The following is a 7,578-nucleotide window of genomic DNA, read 5'->3' as shown; positions in this document are numbered from 1 at the left end:
AAATTAAAAGAAACAGGTAAAATTTGCTTACCAAATCATTAAACCAGAGTTGGCCGAATACTAAGCCCTAGCTATGGCTACCTTCTTTAACAATTTCGGTGGAAAAACAAAGGTTAAAGAAGATGATGTCACGTTTTATTTGTCTTACTTTTCTTTTAATTATTAAATTACTAATTTAACCTTTGTTATTGTAATACCCCCTACCCGTATCCGTCGCCGGAATAGAGTATGAGGCATTACCGAGGAATACAAAACACTTACAGGTAATTTAAATATATTTTCATAACAACTTCTCTCGATTTCATACTATTTCATATTTAAGCTTTACTCACCAAAGTATTTGAAATATCATCTTTATGCAAATAGCACACATGAGGTACAAAATTCCATAATTAAAAATGAACACATTTATCAAACATATTCCACATTCATATATCAATGTCTCACGTTTCCATATATCAATAACCGTCATTTTTCTTGTTTTTCAGATAATTATGTGTAACCATTGATAAGCATGCAATTCAGTGTTTCTTCCTATTAATCACAATTTCAAATGATAAATTCGTGTGAATGAGCTCAACCTCATTAGGTGTTTAAATTCTGTCACTTTGATTCACATACTCATAATTTACTAACATATCATGTCAAACACAATCTCTGAATGACAAAATCACATAATTGAGCTCAACAATAATAATGATAACATTACTTACATTTCTTTTTTTCCACACGTTACATTTACGACTTACCAACTTGTCCATTCAAGGAACGGCTTATGGATTTGAGTACATCGTGATCTGAAGCCCGAAGTCTAACTGAAGCACATAATTGCAAAATGGAAGCCCGAAGGCTAATGAAGCACATAAGTGCTAAACGGAAGCCCGAAGGCTAACTGAAGCACATAAGTGCTAAACGGAAGCCCAAAGGCTAACTGAAGCTCATCAGAGCTGAACTAAAACCCTAAAAGGGTTGACTAAAACTATTTTCCTTTTAAACCCTCTTTCTTTTATCAATTAAGCTATTTAATCATCCCCCATAATTTTGCATTTGATACAATTTAGTCCTTTTTGTTTAATTAACTATCAAAACTTTAAAATTTCTTGACGAAACTTTAATACTAACATATTAACACTCCATAAATATTTTATAAGGATATTTATGGCTCGATTTAAAATTCCCGAGGTCTCGATACATCGTTTTCGATTCTAATTATTTTAATATTTATTTTTAGTACACTATTCACTATTTCAAAATTTTTTCTAACTTCACATTTAACTTATACTCACTAAATTAATAATATTTCCTACTCATTTGTCGGATTTAATGATCTCAAATCACTGTTCCGACACCACTGAAAATTAGGCTGTTACAACTCTCCCCCCTTTAGGGATTTTCGTCCCTGAAAATCTTATCAGAAGAAATTGCTTTCAACACTCATGAAACACTTTTACTAACTTTTCAGAATCACAATTCGATTTAACCTAGAATATTTTTTTTGTTTTTTTTCAGTCACCTTTGAACTCTAGAATAAATGTTGGAACTTATTGTCAAAATTCTAAACTACCCTCTTAGGAACACATATACTTAGCTGATCTGTCAAATAAAAACTCTGTACCTACTGAAATAATCATACGGATCTTTCTTTGGCAAATGATTAACCACAATCAAATAGCATCTTATTTTTTTTTCAGAGAGAATGATAATTCCGATACGAAATCTATGGCGATTCTATCTCACAACTTACTCGTCTCATCACTGACTGTATTAGTACTAATACACTTGGTTTCTCGTCTTTTACCTGATAACAAATCAATGTCTAAATATGAATCCAAAATATCATTGAACACATACAATCACTAGCATAACTAACTCATATAACTGCACATTTTATCTTTCTTGGATGATCAGACTAACTACTACATAAACTTCGGATTCATCTGTACATACATTCTATCTCAAGATAACAATAATAACAAAAATCATGTTCGACTTAAAATTCAACATCAGAAGTAAGTTCGTTCCAAACTCATTTAGATTACCACCCATTATCACATTTCTGAGTTTCTCAGTTTCACAAAGAAAACCCCGCTTTAGCATTTAACTTGGTTAAAATCAAATCATCATTAAATAAAGCCAATCATGTAGTCAACATTCACAAAATAATCAAGATTTTCCAATACGTATATAATGTAGAGTAATAACCCGTATAAACAGAATAATAGCTTTACATGAATCTCACCATTTACTTTTATCTTCAACGTAACAGAATAGTATAACAAAGAAAAATGAAGAAGTCTCAATCATAATTTAATCAGACCAACGATGCTCTCATCAAATATTTTAGTTAGCTAGCATTCTCATACAATAAGAATTTCATCAGAAAACGAACAGCCACATATTCCTCTGACTAATTCTGTCATCCCTAATCCCATAATATTTCATTCATTAACAAAAATCAATTCAAAAGAATTTTTCGGTAAGTACACTCTGTAGACATCATATCTGAATAAGTCAATTTACTGAAATTAGCTTTTTCTCTAATCATGACATTGCATATCTCGAATGATCTTTAAAACGTTCTAATACCTTTTTCCAGAACTGTATTTACTTTTCAAACTATTCTCGTTTCTTATGCCTTACTGTGAAAAATAAAATAGAATAAAATAAATAAAAATAAAGAACACATAAATTTTACGTGGAAACCCTTTCGGGAAAAAAACCACGGGCAGAGGAGAAGAAAATTCACTATGTCGAAAAATTTTTACTCAAATACAAGAGGAATAGACTATGTATATTTATAGGCTTGCAAAGCCATATTCTAGTAGGATTGAAACACCTTATCCTAATCAATATAAAATAGATGGAGTTTAATAAGGTTTAAAACCTTATTCTAAAATAAAATAAAAGAAGTCTAGTTCTATATGGATTTTACTTTTATTTTATTTTCCATCGTATTTTATTTAAATAAGAATTTGGGTCACTTAATTCTAACAATCTCCACCTTGACACAAATTCTCAATGAACAAGTTCTTCATCGCGAACTTTCAATAAACAAGTTCTTCACCTCTTCCAAAAACCCCTTAAGGGTTTAACTTCAACAATGAACACCAACCAAGTCTAAGCAATGCTCAAACTTGGTTATAGGAAGTGACTTAGTCATCATATCTGCAGGATTTTCATGAGTGCTAATTTTGCTCACAACAATATCACCACGAGCAATAATATCACGAACAAAATGGTACCGAATATCAATGTGTTTTGTTCTCTCATGAAACATTTGATCTTTTGTAAGAAAGATGGCACTGACCGTCACAAAATCTTGTCTGATTTGAAGGTCTTCATTGAGTTCACTAAATAGTCCCTTCAACCAAATAGCTTCTTTACAAGCCTCAAGAATCGCCATGTACTCGCCTTCATGGTAGACAAAGCGATCGTAGTTTGCAAAGTGGCTTTCCAACTAATTGCACAACCTCCGATTGTAAAGACGTAACTCGTGAGAGATCTTCTTCTATCAAGGTCTCCAAAAAAATCAGCATCAACATACCCTATAACTCCATCTTTAGTTCTTCCAAACTGTAAGCAAACATTAGTAGTGCCTCGTAAGTATCTTAAAATCCATCGAATCGCTTTCCGGTGTTCTTTACCGTGATTCGCCATGTATCGCTAATTGCACCGACCGCATATGATAAATCGGACGTGAACAAACCATAGCATACATGAGAGATCCTCTGCACTAGAGTATGGAACATGTGACATGTACTCAATCTCATTATCGATTGAGGAGATAAGGCCGATGAAAGTCTGAAATGGGTCGCTAAAGGAGTACTAACGAGCTTAGCACTCGCATATTGAACCCGCAAAGAACTTTCTCAATGTACCCTTCCGACTTAGGTACAATTTACTTGCTTTTCTATCTCCGAGAATCTCCATACCAAGTATCTTCTTTGCTGGTCCTAAATCTTTCATCTCAAATTCTTCACTTAGTTGGGCTTTAACCTTTCTTATCTCTCTTTATCTTTTCTCGCTATCAACATGTCATCAACATAAAGAAGTAGATACACAAAAGAACCATCACCGCTTTTTCTTAAAGTAGACACAACTGTCAAAACTACTTCTTTTGAAATCATGAGAAGTCATAAAGGAATCAAACCTCTTGTACCACTTGTCTTGGTGATTGTTTCAAACCGGAAAGGGACTTTTTCAAAAGCAAACATAGTCCTCTTTTTCGAGACTATAAAACCCTCTGGTTGTTGCATGTAAATATCTTCCTCAAGTTCTCCATGCAAAATGCGTTTTACATCTAACTGCTCAAGCTCCAAATCATGCATGGCAACAATACCAAGCAAAGCTCGAATCGAACTATGCTTAACAACCGGAGAGAACACATCATGAAGTCCACTCTTGGAATTTGATCAGAACCCTTTGCAACAAGCCTTGCTTTATATCCGGTTCTTCAACTCCTGAGTCCCTTCTTTCTTTTAAACACCCATTTACAACGAATGACCTTTTTACCTTTAGGAAGTTTTACAAGATCCCATGTTCTGCTTTTTGTGGAGTGATTCCATCTCCTCTTGCATAGCAAACATCCACTTTTTCGAGTCTTCACACTAATCGCCTCGAATAATTAAATGGCTCTTGATTCGCATCTATATCTTCACCACATTTAAAGCATAAGCAACTAGATCAACCTCGGCATACTTCTTTGGAGGTTTAATTTCTCTTCTTGTCCTGTTTTTGGCGATAGAGTATTGCGGTGAAGAAGCAACTCTATTCTCAATTTTGTACTGGCTTGAGGAGTTGATTCTGATTAACGATGCTCCACCGCTTTTGGTTTTCTTTATTGGAAGAGTCTTTAAGAGATAAGTTAGGTAGCATAGCGGTTTCATCAAAAACAACATCTCTCGCTAATCACAACTTTTCTATTTTCAGACACCATAACTTATAGCCTTTTACACCACTTTATAACCAAGAAAACGCATTTAATGGATCTCGGTTCCAATTTTCCATTATCAACATGAGCATACGCAGACACCCAAAAATCTTTAAATCGAATAATTAGCGGGATTACGGACCATACCTCTTGTGGAGTCTTTTTCTCAATGGCAACGGATGGAGATCGGTTGATCAAAAACATGCAGATGAGGTCGTCACCAAAATGACTTGTAAGTTGGCATTTGACAACATACATCGAACCTTCTCCATGATCGTTCGTTCATTCGCTCGCAACGCCGCTTTTGTCAGGAGTATGACGAACCGTCAAGTGTCTCATGATCCTTCGACTTGCACAATCTATTAAACTCATCGAACGTAACTCTAAGCCATTGTGCATGCGGAGGTATTTTATCTTTTCCCGTCTGTTTTTCAATCATAATTTTCAAGACTTAAATGTGGAAAACACATCGCTTTTCGCTTTAGGAAGAACGCCCAAACTTTTCTCGGAAAAATCATCAATAAAGGTTAGCATATAATTAGCTCCACCTCTCGAAGGCACTCGGGCGGCCCCACGATCGTAATGGATATACTCCAACGTTTCCTTCGTGTTATGGATTCCTCTAGTTAATCGAACTCTCTTTGCTTCCCAAAACACACGGTGCTCACAGAAATTCGGTTTGCAAATTCCTTGCCCATTAAGAAGTCCTCTTTTGCTTAATTACGCCATGCCATTCTCACTCATATGCCCTAGGCGATATGCCAAAGTTTAGTAATATCATCATCGACAAGGAAGAGGAAGCGACAATTGATCACCAAGATATGATAGAACCTCAGAAACATATAACTTGGCAATCTTTCTTTGCCCTTTCATCACAACAAGGGACCCTTTGAAATCTTTAAAACCCCACTTTCACCGTATCTGCACCCTTTTGAATCAAGAGTACTCAACGAAATTAAATTTCTTTTCAATTCGGAACATGCCGCACGTCACTAAGTGTTCGACAACTCCATCAAACATCTTAACTTTAATTGTTCCAACACCGCGATTTTACATGAAGCATTATTTCCCATCAAAACAACACCTTCAGACATCGTTTCATAAGTTGTAAACCAATCCCGATTGGGACTCATGTGGAAGGTGCACTGAATCAAGTATCCACTCCTCGCCACTTTAGAATCATTGATGAAGCAACTAGAAGTTCACCATCGCGTAGTCTTCTACAACATCGCCTTCACCGAATTTTCCGTTGTTTTCCTTTTGATTCGCAGCCTCCTTTTAATCTTATTTTGTAGCTTATAGCACTTTCAGATTTAATGTGCCCTTTCTTCTTGCGAAGTTGCAAGTTTTACCTCTGCTTGAAGATTTCGATCTACCCTTAGATTTACCACGAGGATTCCGTTCTCGTGTTCTACCACGATCATCATCAACATTCCGGTCTTGTCTCCCACGAACAATGAGACCCTCTCCCGAGAGTTGGGTTTAACCACAAGATGCTTCATCTTATCATACGAGGTTAAAGAATCATAAACCTCATCAACTGTGAGAGACTCGCGGCTATATAAAATCTCGTCTCTAAAGGTTGAATAAGACGGGCAACGAACAAAGTAGAATCAACCCTAGATCTTCCTTATCATACTTGAACCTCCACGGCCTCCAAGTTTAAGAGAATTTCTTTAAACAACATTACGTGTTCGTGTCGACGCACCTTCCTCCAAACGATGAGCATAAAGACGCCGCTTCATATGCAACTTGCTTGTTAGAGTTTTCACATACATATTTGTTCTAGCCTCTTCCATAATGCAATGGCGCTTTTCTCTTTCATCACATCCTCGCAAAATTTCGTTGGACAAATGCGAGATGTAATTGTGTTAATGCCTTTCGATCCTTACGCTTCTTCTCTTCATCTCGTTAATGTCGAAGGCATCTTATCTATCCTAGCGGGGCATCCTCTAGATCCATCTGCAAGAACGCTTGCATCTTAATTTGCCGTAACGCAAATCGGTGTTGCGATCCAACAATGAATTTCATACTTCAAAGACGCCATTACCGTGATCGAGATGAATAACCCAAAGCTCGATACCAATTTGTGAAAAATAAAATAGAATAAAATAAATAAAAATAAAGAACACATAAATTTTACGTGAAACCCTTTCGGAAAAAAACCACGGCAGAGGAGAAGAAAATTCACTATGTCGAAAAATTTTTACTCAAATACAAGAGGAATAGACTATGTATATTTATAGGCTTGCAAAGCCATATTCTAGTAGGATTGAAACACCTTATCCTAATCAATATAAAATAGATGGAGTTTAATAAGGTTTAAAAACCTTATTCTAAAATAAAATAAAAGAAGTCTAGTTCTATATGGATTTTACTTTTATTTTATTTTCCATCGTATTTTATTTAAATAAGAATTTGGGTCACTTAATTCTAACAACCTTACTAATCACTTCAACACTATACTCTCCAATTCTACAGATGTGAATTTATTAACATAATTCTCATAAAATTTTGTCATAATTACAACTCTGGTAAGGGGGTGAGGTCGTAAAGCCTCTAACTCAACTCTCATAATGTAACGTCCCCTAACCCTATACCGTCACCGGAACAGGGTTACGAGACATTACCAACAAGATGATCCAATT

This window comes from Gossypium arboreum, chromosome 11 (genome assembly GCF_025698485.1).
Source record: "Gossypium arboreum isolate Shixiya-1 chromosome 11, ASM2569848v2, whole genome shotgun sequence".
NCBI classification, from domain to species: Eukaryota; Viridiplantae; Streptophyta; class Magnoliopsida; order Malvales; family Malvaceae; genus Gossypium; species Gossypium arboreum.
The sequence above is the reverse complement of the archived record's forward strand: the minus strand, read 5'-3'. Positions refer to the sequence as shown.